A 19,630-nucleotide genomic window follows, 5' to 3' on the forward strand; every position below is an offset into this window, starting at 1 on the left:
CTGGCATTCAATCCACTGAGCCCTCACTAGCCAGGGCCTAAATTAAAAGATATTTTGAAATTTTAAAGTTAAAATTATCAGCTTTATGGCAGAAAGTCCAAACAATCCCTTTATATATTTTTTTCATTTTATAAAACCTTCACAAACACCAACCTGATACTCAATAGAAAATTACATCCCTAGTCTTTGGCACATAGTAGGTGTTCCATATACATTTATTATGTGTGATCAGATGGAAGGTATCATAACATATCTTGTACACCTTCTCTTCACAATTCTCACTCTTGTAAGGTTGAGAAAAACCTATAATGTACTTCTGTCCATATCCCGTGCTCTTCCCTGACATCAGTTTCCTCCAGAACTTCTAAAATATTTTGGAATTAAAAAATTCCATATTATATGTACATTTTTTATCCATCCCTCAATGATTGCCTTCAACTTCTTGCTGCCACAAGTAGATAGCTAAACTTTTAGGTTTTCCTAATTGTAAATTTCCGCCTGTTGTCCATACTTTGCTGGAATCCCTGTCTTTTCCTTGTACATTTACAGGAATTCTTTGTATATTCTAGATACTGATCACCTGATGGTTCTTTCAGCCTGAAATTGTCTGTTACCTTTGTCCACTGAATGGAGGTTGCACACTTTGATATAATCAAATTCATCTCTTTTTGCCCTTATGATTTATGCAGGGGTGTCCAATTCACGGCCCATGGTCCATGTGCGGTCCAGGATGGCTAGGAATGAGGCTCAACACAAAATCTTAAATTTATTTAAAAGCTTCTTTTTTTGCTTATCAGTTTTCATTAGTGTTCATGTATTTAGTGTGTGGCCCAAGACAGCTCTTCTTTCTCCAGTGTGGCCCAAAAATGCCCAAAGGTTGGACACCTGTTAGGGTTTTAATTTTGAAGTTTTTTCCTTAATTCCACTTCAAGCCACAAAATGTTCTCCTACATTGTCTCCTATTAACTTCAAAGTCTTACCTTTTACAATTTGTTTTTTTAAAATACATCGTGACTATGGCATATTAGTCAACTATTCATTTTTTTCTTCATGGATGAGTCCGTTTTTTCCTGTACTACACTGGGTCCTTTTCATATTTGTTTATGATTTCATTTTAATAATAAAATGATCTCACACATGTAAGTTTTTCTGAAGTCCTTATTTTGTTTTATTAGTTAATTCTCTGTTCTTTAATCAATACTGTAGTTATGGCCTTATACTTAGTATAGGATAGGGCAAGTGTACTATCTCATTCAAAGTTAATTCAACTATTAATCTGCCTTGATTCTTTCATCTACCTTCTAGTTTATTGAATTTCTAAAAAATTCCAAGACATTTTTATATGGATTGAATTGAATTCACATTGTTTTAATTTGATGTTATTATAATATGAAGTTATTCAATCCCATAGCATGGAATATATTCCAATTTAAGATAATTTTTTGTACTTTATTAGTTTTAAAATATTTCCTCCTTAGAATATTTGTGTATTTTTTATTTTTAAATATTTTATAATGTTTGCTCCTATTGGACCTGGTTACTTATTTTTATTTATAATTTACATTTGGTTATATAGAGGGTAGAGAGATTTTTTCCTAAGGTCATCTTGTATTCACCAATTTTACTAAATTCTATCCTTACATATGTTAGTTTAAATAATTCTGTTGGGTTTCCAGGTGCATCATCCCTATCATCTCTGAACAAAGACAGCTCTCCAATTCTTAAACTGCTTAGTTTTTATTCACAGCATGGGTTGGGACTTAAACAATAGAAGTGAAAATGGACATCCTGGTCTTGTTCGTCATAAAAAGAATTCATCCAAAATTTCCCCATTAACTATTTTATTTCCTCTAATTTCTTGTATAAGTATAATCAAATAGATGAAAGTTTTGGGTTTACCAATCATAAATGTTGAAGTTTATCAAATGCTTTTAAAAAAATCTTCTGAGATAATCCTAGCTTTCTCCTTTAATCTATTAATGTGGAGAATCACACTGACAGCTTTTCTGCAGGTGAACCATTCTCTTATTCCCGGGTAAATCCTACTTGATCACAATCATACTTTTTTAAGTAAATCTTATTTAGGACTTTTTGATTCTCACATTTATTGAGTGAGTGAATAGGCTTATACATTTTCAGTTCCAATTTTAATTTTTGATGCTTTTTAAATAATGTATTTTCTGTCTAAGCTTTCTTATTTATTAGCATATAATTTTTCACATATTTTCTTTTACCATTTAAAACATCTCTATTTCATTCGTGTTTATTTCTCATTTTTTAAATGATTTCTATCTTGTTTATTTTTATTAGCTCCCATATGGTTGACTAGTTTTGCCAGAGTTCTTATTAATCTTTTAAAAGAACCATCTTTTAATTTTGTAAACACTGTCTATTGAGTTTTAAAAAATCTTATGCCATTGTTTTCTATCTTTATTATTTCTTTCAATCATATATTTTTTGGATTTCCTTTGTTGCTATTTTTTTTCTAAATTTTCAAGTTGAGCTTTTTAGTCTGTGGTTCTTAACTTCTTTTATTTCCTAGGTCAGAGTATTTAAAGCTATAAATATCTCTGTTGGTGTTGCTTTAGCTGTGTCAAATAAATTTGGACATGGGATGTTTTGTTGCTGTTTAGTCTTAAGCGTTTCATTATTCCCTTTTTAGTTCAAGAGTCATTTAGCAATATATAGTTTAGTTTCTACACCTACAGGAATTTTAAAAATCTGTCCTCACATTATTAATTTCTAATTTTATTGCATTATGACCAGAGTATATAGTCAACAAAGTAATGAGTCTGTGAAATTTATTAAAGTTATCCTTGTGGCCTAATGTGTGGTTAAATTTTATAAATATTTCTCATGTACTTAGAAAAATGTTTTTTCTGTTTTTGTTTATTTTTGTGTTTGTTTTTGACCAAGGGTTCCATATATAACTAGTATGTGAAACTTAATGATTGAATCGTCTTGATTTTTCACATACCTGCTTCCTTTTTGCCTGTTTCAGCTTCAAGTTTCTAAGACTAGTGTATAAGAATCCTCAATTGCAATTATTGATAAACATATTTCTCCCTAAGTTTCTGCAAATGTTCTGAAACTGTACTGTTTTGAGAGACTAGGTTTATGGTGGCTAAAATTCTGACTCCATTATGTCTTTTACCAGTGTGTAATGTTTCCTCTTTATTTCTTTTCTATGTTTTGCCTTGGGTTAAATTTTGTCAGAGTAAGATTTCTATTTTAAGATTTCTTTGTTTAATATTTTATACTCCTTTTCATCCTTTTATTTTTAGCTGTTCTGACCTTTTGTTTTAAACATGTCTCTTTCAAACAACACGTTCTGAGATCTCACGTTTCAAGTTTAAACAGCACCCTGGCTGACTGAGCTTGTCCCTATGCCTTCAAAGAGCTGCCCCATTTGGTGGGTCTCTGGCAGGTTACACGAGTTTTTACAGATGTTCTCAATGGGAGGCTTATTCTAAATCTAGCTACTTTGTCATGTCTGAAAACAAACACATTTAACAAAATAAAATTTATGTCCTTAAAAATATCTTGTTACACTAAATGAGACCGAGATGGTTTTTGAAGGAAATAGTGTAGTTTTCAAATAAGGATTTCTGTAGCAGTTAGATATAGGGAGAATAATGCATAAGTTAATGCAGAATTCTTTGAATGTGAATGAATACAATTCACCAATCATTTTATCTTCCATGTGATTTTTATCCTCAAAATCTTCTTTGCCTAATATAAATCTAAGATACTATTTCTGAACGTTGGTATTATGAAGACAAATTTTTAACCTCAGTTGCTGAGGTTAAAGATTGAGTTAAAAAATATATTATTGCTTCACTCAGGTGTTAAAATAGTCATACCATCCATGTGGTTTGCACTTTAAAATAAGTTATTTTTTTCTTTATATCTCTAGTCCTAAGCAATTTTCATAAAATGATGAGATGCATGATTCTCATTTAAAAGTGCAAAGTACAATGTAGCAAAGTACAATGCTAATTTGACCAAATTACAGATAATACTGTATTTGAACAAATTGGTATAGACCTATTGGGATTATCAGGTTCAAATTTAAACCAATACAGAATGTTTAACTCCTCAAATTCAGAAGTTATGATTACTGAAATTAGTGTCTCAAATGATTCATAAAAATTTACCAGGTTCATTCACATACGTTATACCATTTAGATCAAAAAGATCTATATACCACAAAGATCAAAAGAGAATTTATAGGAATGAAGGCTCTTCATCAACCTGCAAATGGGGGTGCAGGTGCAACCTAAATACCAATTTTCAAACTAAGAGGAATTTCCAAAGAAGATAAGACATTCACCATAAAATGACAGAGGAAAACAGATATTAAAATTCATGTAATTTAGGTTTATATTAAGAGATTGTTTTCCAAGAATGTCTTAACTATGTGACTGAGATGAGCTAAAAATCTATGATTAAAAACCCAATTTCTCAGTTCTGTTTTAATGAAAGATTAGCTCAGAAATGTTCAACCTCAAATCTCTGTTCTGAGGGCTTTATTTGGGTACAGACTTTAGGGTCCTGACCCCTCTGACATTGTATACAAATCTATGCAAAGAGGAAAAGTTTCTGTGGAGAGGGCTCACAGCTTGCATCCAATCAAATCATCAGAAGGGAGCCATACCTGGCCCTGACCCCACCTCCCAAGTTACAGACCAGTGGAGAAAATGATTTCCTTAACTCTTGTTAACAGCCCTAAGAATAAAGATGTATTTCATCCTTTAATGCCTTAAACAATGAGTAAAAAGAATCCTATAAGTTGATTTGAAAGACAAAAAATAAATGCAAGCAAATACCCCCTTTGAAAAACATTTCTACTTAAATAGTCACTTTTTATCACCGTTCCCTGAAAAGTTTCCCAGATAAGATTGTGAGACACAACCAGGAAGGTATCAGTCTCTTGCTCCAAAAGAGGTCACACGCTCTCATCTTCTGGGGGATTATCCTTATTTTAAATCACTAAGCAAGAGAAATCAAACAATTTTGAGAGTGTGAATCTAAAGATTTGGGCTCAATTTTCTTTATCCTGCCAAAGCACTGTCTTGAGCGCTTCTGATATCATACTTCAGTCACATTGTTGAAAGATGAAGACTCCTAGTTGGACTTTATTATTAGAAAGATTAAAGCTATTGCTGTTCCTGCTCAGTTTTCTGTTACATATTTTCCTTACAGATAAGTAGGCCATAAAATAGACAAGCTACTTATCAAAGTCTTTTTATGACCTTTTCCAAATCCAGAAAATGCTGCGGTCAATTTATTTTCTTTGCAGCAATCTTAAGTCAACACGTCTTTATGCCTCTTGAGTCATCCTTGGCAGGGTTCAGAGTAGTCGATCATGTTTTATTACCGCAGGATAACAGAAGCTGCAGAGTTATCTGAAATGTTTTATCACGTCTCTCAGAAATGTCCTGTTTGCAAATCTATGGTTTAAAAATTCTATAAAATTGTAATGAGGACTTTACCTGTAATGGTTAATAAAAAATGGCTGGTCCTCCCCAACACCATGCCCTCACTACCTTCACATAAACCTTCCCCCACCCACTCCAATTTTCATGTTCAAAACTCTTTGCTACCAGTCTTGACTCTTAAAGGACAATTTGGCTGGATGTGAATGTGCTTGGCTTGCACGTTGTTTTCATCGGTACTGTATGCTCAGCCTTCTTCCCTTTTTAGAATTGATCTCACCTTGCTGCCCAAAGAATTCTTTTTTTATCTTTAACTTATATATATATATCTTTAACATATATATCTTTAACATATATATATATACATATATATATATATAACTTATATATATATATATATATATGTTAAGTTAAGTCTTATTTTAGCTATCAGGAGAGTTTTATTGAATTCGTTTTTTTTCATATTTGTTCTCTTCATTGTTTCAGTTTTCTTTAGAAGTTATGCCTCCAGATGTGTCTTACATCTTCTATGTCTTTTTTTAACAGTTTTAAATCTCTTTTATTACTTTTGTGTCATTTTATTTGTTGTTCCACTGCCATCCTCTTCTTTCATGTTTTTGATGGTATCTATTTTCTTTTGCGCTCCTTGTATTTTTTAGAAATAATTTTGTCTCTTCCTTTTTTGGATTTTATCAGTTACTGTTTCAGCTTCTTCTGTTGTCTGACTCCATTTTCTCTGGCTCCTACTTCTGCTTTGTGGTTTTCAGAGCTGGACTTAGCTCATTAATTTAAAGAAACTTCATTTTGGAATATTGCTATCATTTTCTGCACATAGGGAATTTTGCTGCTTTTTTACTTTGTTTTTTAGTAGCTCATTGGGATGGGTGGTGTGTTTATCTTTGACTTTTTTTTCACTGTTCTGTTTTTTTCACTGATTCTTGCCTTTTAAGAGAATAAACTTTACTCTTTTAGAACAGTCTTAGATTTGCAAAAAAAATTGTAACATTAGTGCAGAGAGCATCTATAGATCCACATCCCTAGTTTTCATATTATTAATAATCTTACATTAGTATGGCACATTTGTCACAGTTAATGAACCAGTATCAATCACTACAATTAGCTAAAGTCCATGCATTATTCAGATTTCCTTTTTTTAAAATCTAATGTCTTTTTTCTTTCCCAGAATTCCATTAAGGACAGATCACACATTACATTGAGTTATTATTCTCCTTAGACTGTGGCAGTTTCTCAGACTCTTTTGTTTTTGTTGCCTGTGATTGTTTTGAAGAATACTGGTCAGATATTTTTTAGAAGGTCTCTCAATTGGGATTGTGTGAAATTTTTCTCATGGTTAGACTGACTTTACGATACCTGGGGAGAAAGACCAAAGAGATAAAATTTCATTTCTAAAAAAAAGAAAAAAAATTCATTTCTATCGTATCAGGTCAAGAGTACGTACTAACGCTTATCATTGTTGGTCTTGACCTTGATCATCTGACGAAGACAGTGTTTGTCAGGTTTCTCTACTGCAAAGTTATACTTTCCCCCTCTTTTTCCAATGTATTTTTTGAAAAGTACTTACTATGTGTTGCTCACCATAGGAAATGGAGGTTACGCTTACCTCCTTGAAGAGGAGAGTAGCGATATGAATGATTTGGGATTGTTTCTGCGTGGGTGATTCACCTTTTCTCCACCATTTGTTTATTTATTCAACCATTTGTTTATATTATGGATCACTATCATTTATCTTATACTCTAAGTTTAATCCAATACTATATTATTTTCTTGCTCAAATTGTTGCACTTTTGGCCACTAGAAAGTCTTTGGGTGAACTTTTTGTGTCTTTTTTGGCATATTCCTATCATTGTGGATTCTTTCTTCCTTCATTTGTACTTCGTTACTTTCTGGCATTGTGAGGTACTTCAGGCTCGTCTTGTGTAGTTACTGCCCCACGTCTCAGAATCCATCACTTCTCTAAGGAGTTGTGGTTCCTTTTACTGGAGATTGCTATTAGCCATCAAACTCTCAGCAGCAGGTATGTTTGATGCTACTGGATCATTGATGCTTCTAGTCCCCCTCAGATGAGAGAACCAGAAAATCTGTGTGTATATAGTCACCTGGATTTGTACCTACAAATATTTGTAATCGTGGTATTTATATTGAACTAAACATGAGTTCATACTGATGTCTCAAACTCTTGTCCATTACTTCATGGATCGTTCTCATCTCTTCCTCTTGCTTCTCTGTAGCTTCCCACTCCATCAGTGCAGCTGCAATCCATTTATTTAGTTGTTTAATTCCCAGGTACACGTGTAGTAGTATCAAAATTGTTAATTCATACCCCTACTGTTTATAAGCAACTTGATCAACTGGAGTACAATGGTCGTGCACAATTTTGTTGCCTTTGATCTTCCAGGCTCCCTTCATTTCAAAAGTTTTTTGGTCAGTAACTATTCCCCACACTCCCTTTGTTTTTTTTTTTTTTTAAGATTTCATTTATTTATCTTTAGAGGGGAAGGGAAAGAGAGAGGGAGAGAAATATCAATGTATGGTTGCCTCTTGTGTGCCCCATGCTGGGAACTGGCCTGCAACCCAGGCATGTGCCCTGACTGGGAATCGAACCGTGGTTGTTTGGTTTGCAGGCCGGTGCTCAATCCACTGAGCCACACCAGCCAGGCCCCTGACTCCCTTTAATAAAATTGTTTTGTTATCTTTTCAATACAGTTAGATTATTAGTACATTATGCATTAAAGTTCCCTCTTGGTAATGTAAAGTTCTATGGATTTTGATAAATGCATAGTGTCACTTATTCACCATTATTGTATCACAGAATACTTTCACTTTCCAAAAAAGTCACTTACTCAGTTCTTCCCTCTTCTCCCTGAACTGCTGGCAACCATTAATATTTTTGCTATTGCTATAGTTTTGCCTTTTGCAAAATGTCAAAACTAAAAGCACGAGCTTTTTGTTGATACTTTCTGGGGGAATTCTCTATATACACAATCATGTCATCTACAAACAAAGATGAATTTATTGTTTCATTTCCAATCTATATGCCTTTATTTCCTTTTATTGTCTTATTGTGCTAGCTAGGAGTTTTAGTATGGTATAGAATAGAAGTTATGAGAGAGGACACTGTTTCCCTTTTCCCAGACATCAAGACCCTCACCATTAAGTAAGATGTTAGCTATAAGTTTTTTAAAAATATATATTTTATTGATTATGCTATTACAGTGGTCCCAACTTTTCCACTTTGCCCCCTCCACCCAGTAGCTTGCTTCCCTCCAACAATCCTCCCCTTAGACGTTCATGTCTGTGGGTCATGCATATAACTTCTTTGACTACTCCATTTCCTGTACTGTTTTTAACATCCCCTTGTCTGTTCTGTACCTACCAGCTTGTACTTCTTTTTTTTAATATTTTATTTATTTATCTTTAGAGGGGAAGGGAAGGAGAGAATATCAATGTATGGTTGCCTCTCATGTGTCCCCTGCTGGGAACTGGTCTGCAGCCCAGGCATCTTCTCTGACTGGGAATCGAACTGTGATCGAGTGGTTCGCAGGCCCGCGCTCAATCCACTGAGCTATACCAGCCAGGGCCCCATCTTGTACTTCGTGATCTCCATGCCTTTCCCTCTTTCTTCCTCCCAGCTGATACCCCAACAAACGATCTCTGTATCTGCGATTCTGTTCCTATCTGCTTGTTTGCTTAGTTTGTCTTTTAGATTCAATTGTTGATAGTTGTGAATTTATTGCCATTGTACTATGCATAGCTTTGATCTTCTTTTTCTTATAAGTTTTTAATCGATGTTCTTTGTCAAGTTGAGGAAGTTTCCCTATTTGTAGTTTGCTGATAATTTTTATCAAGAATAAGTGTTGGATTTTGTCAAACGCCTTTCAACATCAGTGGATAAAATCGTATTATATAATCATAAATAATCATATCATATTTTTCTCCTTTAGATGGTCAGTTATTATTATTAGTATTAAGTGTTTTTTGAAGAATTGACCCTGTTAACAATATGTTAATGTTTCTGGTCCTGTAGTCTGCTTCGTCTGAATGTGTATAGCCAGTGGGGACAAGTCACTTCCTAAAGTCTCTCTGCTTTGTTGCTACCATTATGGGCTGTTTCTTAATAATAGGGCTCTCTGTGTAGCCTCATTTCGTCTGGCTCACAGAACCCAACTGGATCCCACAGTCCTTCTGCCATAAACCCTGAGCTTGTTAGGGTCTTTTGCTGGCTGTTACTATCAGGAGACATAACCCCTATCTTCTGAGATGTCCTTTTTCTTTCTCAAAAGGTGGCACTTTTTTGAGATTTGCCTTTTCTGGATTCCACTCAGATTTTTTAAAAGATTTTATTTATTTATTTTTAGGGAGAGAAAGGGAGGGAAAGAGAGAGAGGGAGAGAAACATAGATGTGTGGTTGCCTCTCGTGCACCCCCTACAGGGGCCCTGGCCTTTAACCCAGGCATGTGCCCTGACTGGGAGTTGAACCAGTGATCCTTTGGTTCACAGGTTGGCACTCAATCCACTGAGCCACACCAGCCAGGGCTCCACTCAGAATTTCCATGCCTTTCTTCACCACCTTCAGCTATTATACCCTGGTATTAATTTTTGTTCAAATAGATTTTCCTCTATTCTGTTGTGTTTTACAAATTTGTATTTTACAAATGTTGTTGATTTCTGATGTTTGATAGTGAAAAGCCCCATCTGCACACCCTATTCTCCATTACACCCAGCAGCTTCCTGCACAGGACCTGGGCTCCGTTTCTTTTGGCAACACTTACTCATAATTTGGAGTTTGTGGATTTTTCTCTGTCTCCTCCTTTCAGCAAAGATGTACTTTATGGCTTTATTTTTGTTCTCCTTGTTGTTCTATTTGGTTTCCAGGACAAGTGGGAAGATTCAAAATTGAGCAGTCACCATGTTCGTAACCTCTGTACTGAATTTGGAAATAATGAGAAACATTAAGAATCAACAGGAAAGGGAACACCTGAGTCATGGTATTGCCTGGTGCAGAGAGCAGGGTGGATGGTGCCCTCTGCAGCGGCCTGGTGGAATAGCCTTTATATATACACAGCTTTCCATCCATTGTCCCTATTTCTGTGATCTGAAGATTGTGTTCTTTTTCTTCCTGATGTTGTATGCTCCCAACTGGGATTTTGATAAAGAAGCAGGTAGTAGTGTAAGTGCAAAGTAATTTGCTATTACTTGGAAAAGTTGGGCTTTGAGAAATTGACTTTGATGAAACAGTACAAGAAAAAGGGCAATTAAACTGATATTTACTTTGCTGGAGATTCTTTCCCCCTCCACCTATGAACCATGACTACATAAACAAGTGCTTGTAAATGATTCTAAAGATTCTTTCACCTACTTAAAACACATGCATTCACACCAGGAATTTTTTTTAGATATACATAGGCATTCTGGCAAAGTTTTGAACAGAGAAATGTCTCTTTAGTAGTTTATGCCACTTTCCTTCTTGAAGGCAGAAAACCCTAAAATAAAAACATCTTCAATCTATACCATTGCACATGGTTTTCACAAGGCTTCTGAGTAATTACTTAGACAGTGGTGTTAAAATATTTTAAATGCACTTGCATTTAAGCATATAATTAACTGTGTCCATAAAATTTGTGTTTAAAAGTAATCCGGCAACTTATTGAGGAAACTAACAGAAATATCAAAATCTATTCTCAATAGAAGCTATTTTATTGAGCTTTTGTAAGAATGTGTGTTGGAAGAGAAATGGAATGGGTATGGTGTCTGTCATATTTTATTACAACATTAGGGATAAATGACATTAATTTTCAGTGCCTCATTAACTCTCCCACAGAACCTGCTCACTCTGACCTACACATTCTATTTAACCATACGCCTTCGCCCTGGAGTGCTAAACTCATTAAAAAGACTTCCGGAGTCTTTATAAAGAGAGTTCCAGAGGGCTTAACACAGCCTTTCTAGTCCTAAGAAGTAGAGCCTGCCTAGTTATTTTACAAGTGGAAATGAAATGTTTGGGACCACAGACTCCAGATAAAACTAAAATACTAGGTTAGGCAAAATGGCCTTTACCAGTCACTGACCTAGGGAGCAGGTATGACCAGACACGCCCAGAGGGGAAGCAAAGACCCACACAGAAACACTGTAAAGATCCCAGGAAGCTCTGCTGGGGCCGTCCCCAGGAATGAGTCGCAACAGGGTCAGAGAGAAGGACAGAAAGAGCCTGTATGCAAATGGCCTCAGCTTCAGGGGAATGGAGGGGATTCTAGACATAGACACAAGGTTTAGAAAAAATAAATCTTTAGGAGACTTGCTTCCATCTTTTAGACTAGATAGAGATTCCTTTGGACATGGGAAAGTGGAACAGGAAGTAGTGAAGTAGAGGGCCCTGGAGCCCAACATCCTAGACAGAAGCATTATGGAGGAAATAAGAGTCCAGAGAGGAAGTAGCCTCTTAGGAAGGCCACGCACTTGGTTTAATACTCTGCTGCTGCTTTCTCGAAAACCTTAATGATTTTGTCTTTGAACTTGTGTTTTGTGAGCGAGGTCTGATGGGAAAACAAAGTGAGTACACGAGCAGAGGACCATTTTCCAACGCTGTCTGAGCTCAGAATTCCAGTGGACTCAACAGAAATAAATGTGTTATGTCTGTGACTGAGTAATGGGCGTGCTGACAGCCCTGAGAATCTATTTCCTGTTGGAACCAGAAGGTGCTTCCAACACAGAGAGAAGGCAATTGCACCCTCAGAGCCAGGAATCACCTCAATCAGGGGATTCGACGTATTCTTTCTTATGTGTGTACTTTCCTATATGAGTAAACCCCCTCGGCTGAAAATGATCATGTACGAAGGAAATGAGACCACCTTGTTGTTTCAGTCCTGCCTTATTCATCAGCAACCTGGAGGTAGAGTATGTTGGTAGAATGCACACATATCTAGAAGTGAAACAGAAACAGGTTAGTTTTGTGTAGAGTTTCCATGTCGTACTAAAAACTAAAACACATAATGTATGTACAATACTAGTTACAAATGATGAATTGTATAATTTAGGAATTGCGCATCTGCATTAGCTGCCCCTCTATTTGTATTTAAAACTGGCATTGCACAATATCAACAGTGAAATTCATGGTAATTATTTAGTATTTTAATATTTCTTGATTTAGACTAGCATTAAATAGAAAATAAAAGGTACTCTGACAAGGAGAGAGAGAAACAGCTGAAAAAAGGAAAAAGCTTTGCATTTAGGATGTTTAATGACATTTCCCCCCAACTTTTTGTACAAATCATATAGCTTCCCCTAGAGAGAGTAAAGTGATTGTCCACACAGATTCTTCCAGACTCTGTGCACTGAGGCTTTGGGGTAGAGGGATCCGCAGAGCTGAAGGGCCACACAGATAGGAACGGCAGCAGCTGGCAGCCCCATGGGGTTGGGGGGCTGCAGACTGGATGGGCCTCCCTCCCAGCATCTGAGCGCTGTGACAGACCCCAGGATCCTGACATGGAAGGAGAGGGTCCTTATGGAAGGGGAGGGTCCACAAGACTGAGTTTAAAATTCTGTGCCAGTTTCCTACTGCTGTTATAATGAATTAGCACACACTTAATTTAAAAGAACACAAATCTATTATCTCACAGTTCTGGAGGTCAGAAGTCCAAAATAGATCAATTAGATCTAAATAGATCAAAGGAGAAGGGCTGTGTTCCTTTGGAGGCTTTGGAAGAGGATCTCCTTGACTTCTCCAGATTCTAGGGACCACCTACATTCCTTAGCTTGAAGTTCTTTCTTCTCTCATCAAGGCCAGACAGCATCTTCTGTCTCTGCTCCCATATTCACAGTGTCTTCTCTCTTACAAGGAACTTGTGATTCCATCAGATCCACCTGGATAATTCAGGATCATCTCCCCACCTCAAGATCCTTCGTCACATCCACACAATTCCTTTTGTGCCCTATCAGGTAATAGGTTATAGGAATTAGGGCATGGACGTCTCTGAAGGGCTGTGATTCAGCCTATCACACCTACCATCGAGTGGGCTGAGTGCTCAACATAGAAATTAAACTTAGTTACAACAAAATAAAACTATTTTGTACACATGCAGGCTGAGACCCATACCCTCTACATTAAAGTTCAAACTAGGCAAAGGAAGAAAATAAAACAATCACCACTAAAACCTCTATCAATGCTAGTAGCAAAAAGAGAGTTTTATCAAATATGCATTTGACTCTCAATCACCACCATATAGCTTTAAAAGGCACCAGTATGAAGGAAACATCATTAATACCCTTGATCCTGAGAAGTTGAAGAGTTTATTAAGTCCATAAATCTTAGAAATTTATCTGAGTCTCTTTGTGCTATTACCACACAGTAGCATAGACTGGTTGGCTTATAAACAACAAGAATTATTTTCTCATAGTTCTGGAAGCTGGAAGTCCAGGATCAGGGTGCCAGCAGGGCTGGGTTCTTGGTGAGGCGCCTCTTCCTGGTTTGTAGATGGCAGTCTTCTCATTGTGTCCCCACAGAAGGGCAAGAGAGCTCTCGGGGGCCCATTAATGAGGGCACTGATTTCACTCATGAAACCTTCTGTCTCATACCCTAATTACCTCCCAAAGGCCCCACCTCCTAATGCTATCACATTGGTGGTGAGGGTTTCAACATGTGAACTTGAGGGGAACACAAACGTTCCACCCATTGCAAAATTCATACTCAGAGCACTGTTACTGTGAGTAAAGGATATGGCAGGCACAGTGTGGCCCTTTCCCTCAGCCACTTTTCCTACCACCAGACCCATTCATATTTTGTTGGGCTATCTGCTTCCCACTGTCCTGATTTAGGGCAGCACTTCTCAAACTTAAGTGTGCATATGTCTCACATGAGTATCTAGCTAAAATGCAGCCGGTCTGGGGAGGACCCTGAGAACCTGCATTTCTCACAAGCCACCAAGTGATGACCTTTCTGCTCCTCTCTGAATGAAGGCCTTTGGGAATGCTGAACTCATTTCCAGCTGCAAGGAGTAAATCCTGAGTATTCAATACCAAAGAAACCCTTTACTGGTGTCTGGCTTAGAAATGAGAGTGTGACCCAATTGCAGCCAATGCGATTCGATGGTAACGCTGCAGGGTGGATTTTGAGAACACTTTACTGCTCGTAAGTCATCAGTGAAACGGCATTCTCCCCTTCCTCTTCACCTTGCTGAGTCTGGTTGTGAGTCCCAGTGCTTTGGTGGTGGGCCATCCTGGGACCACAAGGTGAGCCAGCCCGGGAGCAAAGCTGTTCCACCAAGGAGGGCGTGGTCAAGTTGAAGTTCTCAGTGGAGGAAGTGTTGGCCATAGCAGTCATGTTTGATAAAAATCTACAAGCTTGTGTGAGGGGGATTTACACTCTGGTGACAAATGGATTCATTGCCAACTTCAGAGTCTTATGTAGCAACCGGAAAGCATTTGTATAATTTTATGCTGTAAGATTTCTTTCAAATCTTGCTCACAAATTATGGTACACCTGAATTCTACTTGAAAATACCCAGACTAGAGAAAAGAATTCCTAAAAGTATCTGATGCCATCAAAAATGTAAGAATTCGATTGCTGTAAGATACAGTGAGAAGAGTATGGTTGATTCTCGTGCAAGGGAGTGAAATCTTTGAAGGGCGAATTGAGCTGATAATTCAAGGAGCTGTGCCTGGTGGGGGGGTGGGGAGTGAGGGTAACAGATTTCCGTGCTCACCATCATATAATGAGGCATCTACTAACATTAGTGTTCGTGGTTGTCTTAAAATAATGTTATTTGTCAAGTAGTTGTCATTGGTCATCGTTTCTGGGGACAAATCCAGGAGATGCTGGTAGAAAATCAGCTTTGAAGCAAAAATAAGTGGCTACTTCTCTCTGAACTTGAACTGCCCGATCGGTTCACCCCGTCTCCTGGCTGCCTGTCCACGCCCTCCCAGAGCCCTTCCCTTCTCATTTCAGTGGTTGTCAATTCCAGCTCCACACGGGAATCACCTTGAAGGTGTATAAATGCTGATGCCTGGGCCCAGGGAGACAGACTCCAGGGAGTCTGTCTAAAGTTTCAGTGGCACTCAGACATGCATCTTGCTTGTTTTTGCAATTTTTTAATTTGGATATAATTGCAGACTTACAAAAAATTACAATACTGTAAAGAATTCCCAGATACCCTTCACCTAAATCACCCCCACGCATAGTTATTCTGAACTTCTTTAAGTGGCAGTTGCAGAAATGATATATCTATTTCTTGGCCCTAAATACTTCTGTGTGTACTTTCTAAATGCAAGGAATTCCCATCCATAACCGCAGAACAATGATTGAAGTTCAGCATATTAACAACACTGCTCTTTAACCTAGACCTGACTGAGATTTTTGTCAGTTGTTCCAATAACATCACGCACAGCAAAGAAAACCCAACAGCAGGAGTGATTGTTTTTTTAACAGCTCCAGGGTGACGCCAATGTGCAGCTGAAATTGGAACCCATGCTGCATTTGGCTGAAGCTGAGGACCAAGATTTCCGGAGCTCCAGGGAGGAGGGTTTGCAGGAGAGCTCCTGAGAGGCAGTGTCCGAATAGCAGTGACGTGGAGGGGCAGGCGCTGCACAGGAGCCCAAATGGCACCAGGGCCAGGCTGTGGGGATTCTATCTGCAGAGGATCCAAGGGTGAGGCACCCTCTGGTCCTGAACTTCACCATTGACTCTGCCCCCACCTCCTTCCAGGAAGGCACAGGAACCATCTTGAAAGTGTTGACATTGTGGGTTTTTCTCCAGGAGCCTCCTACAGCCCCTAGGGTAGAAGCAGGTGGGTTCACACAATTGAAGCCACTTTACCCAGTTGTTGTCCAGAATGAAGGCAGCTCAGTTGGGCATGTGTGGGCACAACGTGGTGGGGAGGGGTAGAGGTCATGGCCAAGGTCCCTCCACGTTTCAGGGAGATGCGTGTCCTTCAGTGGAGAGGAGAGCTAGGGCACCATGAAGAGTGCTCTGCCCCGCCTCCCCCTCCCCACCCCACAAAGCAACTGGGGAGTCAGGGGGAGAAAATGTAGATGGTAAGGAAAGACCTAGTCTCTGACATTGCTGGGCCACACGTGGCAAAATAAGCAGGGAGGGCACACCACACTGGTACACTCTAGTAGCATTTGGTCAGGTGCAGAATAACAGAGGAAGACGAGGTAGGTGAGGGGTGCATCAAAGCAATACTTGTTACCCAGCAAGTACTGCATTCAGCACAAGACGCTAGATGTCTTTCCTCTGTTTTGGTTATATCTTACTATGTAACAAATCACTCCAAAGTTTGGGCCTAAAATGGCCATGTTGTTATTTCTCATTTCTTTCTTTCTTCTTGTCATTCCTGGGGTAGAAAATAAGCTTTTATAGCTGGTTACCTCCATCTGAACTCAAACTGTCTGATCGGCTCACTCCTATCTCTTGGCTTCCCTGTTGTCTACTCTATCCAGTGTATCGACTAGGGCTTAGTTGAATGGGTTTTAGTTTTATTTATTTGTATTGTTTGGCTGGCCTCAGCTGGCATCTCCAGGGCAACTGCACTCAGGTGGTGGCCAGAACTGGTGCATCTAAGACAACTTCATTCACTGGTCCTGGGGGTGGTGGCTGAACGGCCAGAAAGTGGAACAGCCTCTGTGTCTCTCTCCCTGTGGTCTCAGGATCGTCTCTCTCTCTCTCTCTCTCTCTCTCTCTCTCTCACTATCTCCCTCTCTCTCCCTCTCTCTCTCTCTCTCTCTCTCTCTCTCTCTCACTATCTCCCTCTCTCTCCCTCTCTCTCTCTCTCTCTCTCTCCGTGGATCTTCACTAGCAGTCCATTTGTATGGTGTCCGGGTTCTCTGCACTGGTGGGTCAGAACTCCCAAAACTGTGATATTGGAAGCTGCCAACCCTCTGGGGTGAAGCCCAAATCTGGTGCAGCATTACTTCTGCTACATCTTGTTTCATGTGAGTCACAGGATGAGCTGCCATTCATTGTTGAAGGGGCTATACCAGGGTCTGAATACTAACTAGTAGGCATGGGTCCTGTGGGGACCACCTTTGGAAATTAGTGACCACTTTATTCAGGGGTCTCTGATGATGTCCTAGCCAGGAACCATGAAAATGAGTGTTACTGGCAACAAATTAGAGAGAATGCTCTTTGCCATCACTCTGGTATGTAGTGAGACTTCAGCAGGTCACAGTCATGTGGTACAGCTGGTGGTTCTGCATCCTAACCCTGGATTCTCAGTGTCTGCAAATACTTCTATGTCCCAAAGGCAATGACAGAAAAGGAGGGACTATGTGAACCAGGAAAGTTTGCCTCTATGAGGCAACCGATTTGAGCATGATGTAGAGTTCTTTTCAGAGCGGTTGCACACTGGAACACAGCATCAAACATTGGCCCAGCCTTTGCAGCTGGGTAGAGTGAGCTAGGGGGGCTTTAGCATGGCTGGAGTTGAACATCCTAACCAGAATGGGAAGTCGACTTAAAGAGCATAGAAGTAAGATATCTTTTTGTATACTTGATTTTGTGGCTTGAGACTGGCTATACATTCTTTTGTTTGTTTTCATAAAGAAACAAAAATCATAGATTCCTTGAAACTCTCATGGAAACACTGCCATCTTCCACATAGAACAAGTTTTCTTGTACAACCCATTACCTACTCGATTCCTATCTGGTAGGTTTAATTTTAAGGAAAATAAAGATAAATTATAATTAATGTGACCTGAATTGTTTACTGATAATTTGTAGATATCTACAAAGGATGATAACACTGGTATTGATTTTAGCCATTTCTAGACAGTTAAGTATTTTAAACTGACACAGCCAACTAAGTTTGCCAAAGGCATTTATGTGTGATACCATCTATTCTTCTTTCTCTATTACTAAACCTTGATTTACATATTAAAGCATCAAGACATTCACTCTGATTTTTAGTTTTTATTCACTTTTGTAAGTAATCTTTAAGTTGTACTTTTATTAAGTTCAGGAACTCTGCCTTGGCTGGTGTAGCTCAGTGAATTGAGTGCAGGCCTACAAACCAAAGGGTCATTGGTTTGATTCCCAGTCAGGGCACATGCCTGGGTTGCAGGCCATGTCCCCAGTTTGGGGCATGCCAGAAGCAACCGCACAAGAGAGGGAGATGTTTCTCTCCCTCTCTTTCTCCTTCCCTCCCACTCTCTCTAAAAAGATAAATAAAATCTTTTTTAAAAAAGTTTAGAAGCTACTAAGCCACACTAGCACTAAGGAATGTTTTTTTTTTTGGTTGCAGGGGGCAACATTACTCCTTTCTTCATACTCCCAAATATGGCTTAAATGCTATAACTGTTTAAGTCGAGATTCTTAGTGAAGCTGTGTTGTAAAGATCCAAAAAGGTCACAGCCCTTGACCTGAGAAGTCCATCTTCAGGCCATCAGCCTTGAGAGGGGAGGGAGGTCTGTGGAACAAGGGGAGGGGAGAAACAGAACCAGCGAGCCGGTCCCAATTTCCTCCTGACACCCATTCACAGTCAATGCTGGTCCCTGCTGATGCCATTTTTAAGCAATTTGGTTCTATTGCTCTTGTTGGTGAGTTATCTTCTAACAGTAACATCCACTGGCTACTCAATTAGAGCTGCTGAAGAATGGCAGGCTCTGCGGTGTGGGGCGTCTCTATGGGTGATAAACAGGGCCTTGCCTTTCCCCCGGAAACCACGTGGCAGTGGTCGGTTCTCAGTGATATACAATATTATCAGTCTTCCGACATAGGAGGTACATAAAGTCTGCTTTGGATGATGGATTTTATATCTCCAAAGAGGGTTAAACATTGTATTTAAAAGCCCTTGCCATGATGCTTGGATTCTATTTCAGAGTTTAAAAAATGACATGGTACAAAAATAGGAAAGAAGATAGATGATTTCACAGTTCCCTGGGGTCAAGGCAGGAATATACAAATCAGAGAGGGAAAGAAAGTTGCATTTAAATATAGAATATTCTAAGTNGGCTCTGCGGTGTGGGGCGTCTCTATGGGTGATAAACAGGGCCTTGCCTTTCCCCCGGAAACCACGTGGCAGTGGTCGGTTCTCAGTGATATACAATATTATCAGTCTTCCGACATAGGAGGTACATAAAGTCTGCTTTGGATGATGGATTTTATATCTCCAAAGAGGGTTAAACATTGTATTTAAAAGCCCTTGCCATGATGCTTGGATTCTATTTCAGAGTTTAAAAAATGA

This window comes from Sturnira hondurensis, unplaced genomic scaffold (genome assembly GCF_014824575.4).
Source record: "Sturnira hondurensis isolate 20B ecotype Veracruz unplaced genomic scaffold, ASM1482457v3 Scaffold0019006, whole genome shotgun sequence".
In the NCBI taxonomy this organism is placed as follows: domain Eukaryota; kingdom Metazoa; phylum Chordata; class Mammalia; order Chiroptera; family Phyllostomidae; genus Sturnira; species Sturnira hondurensis.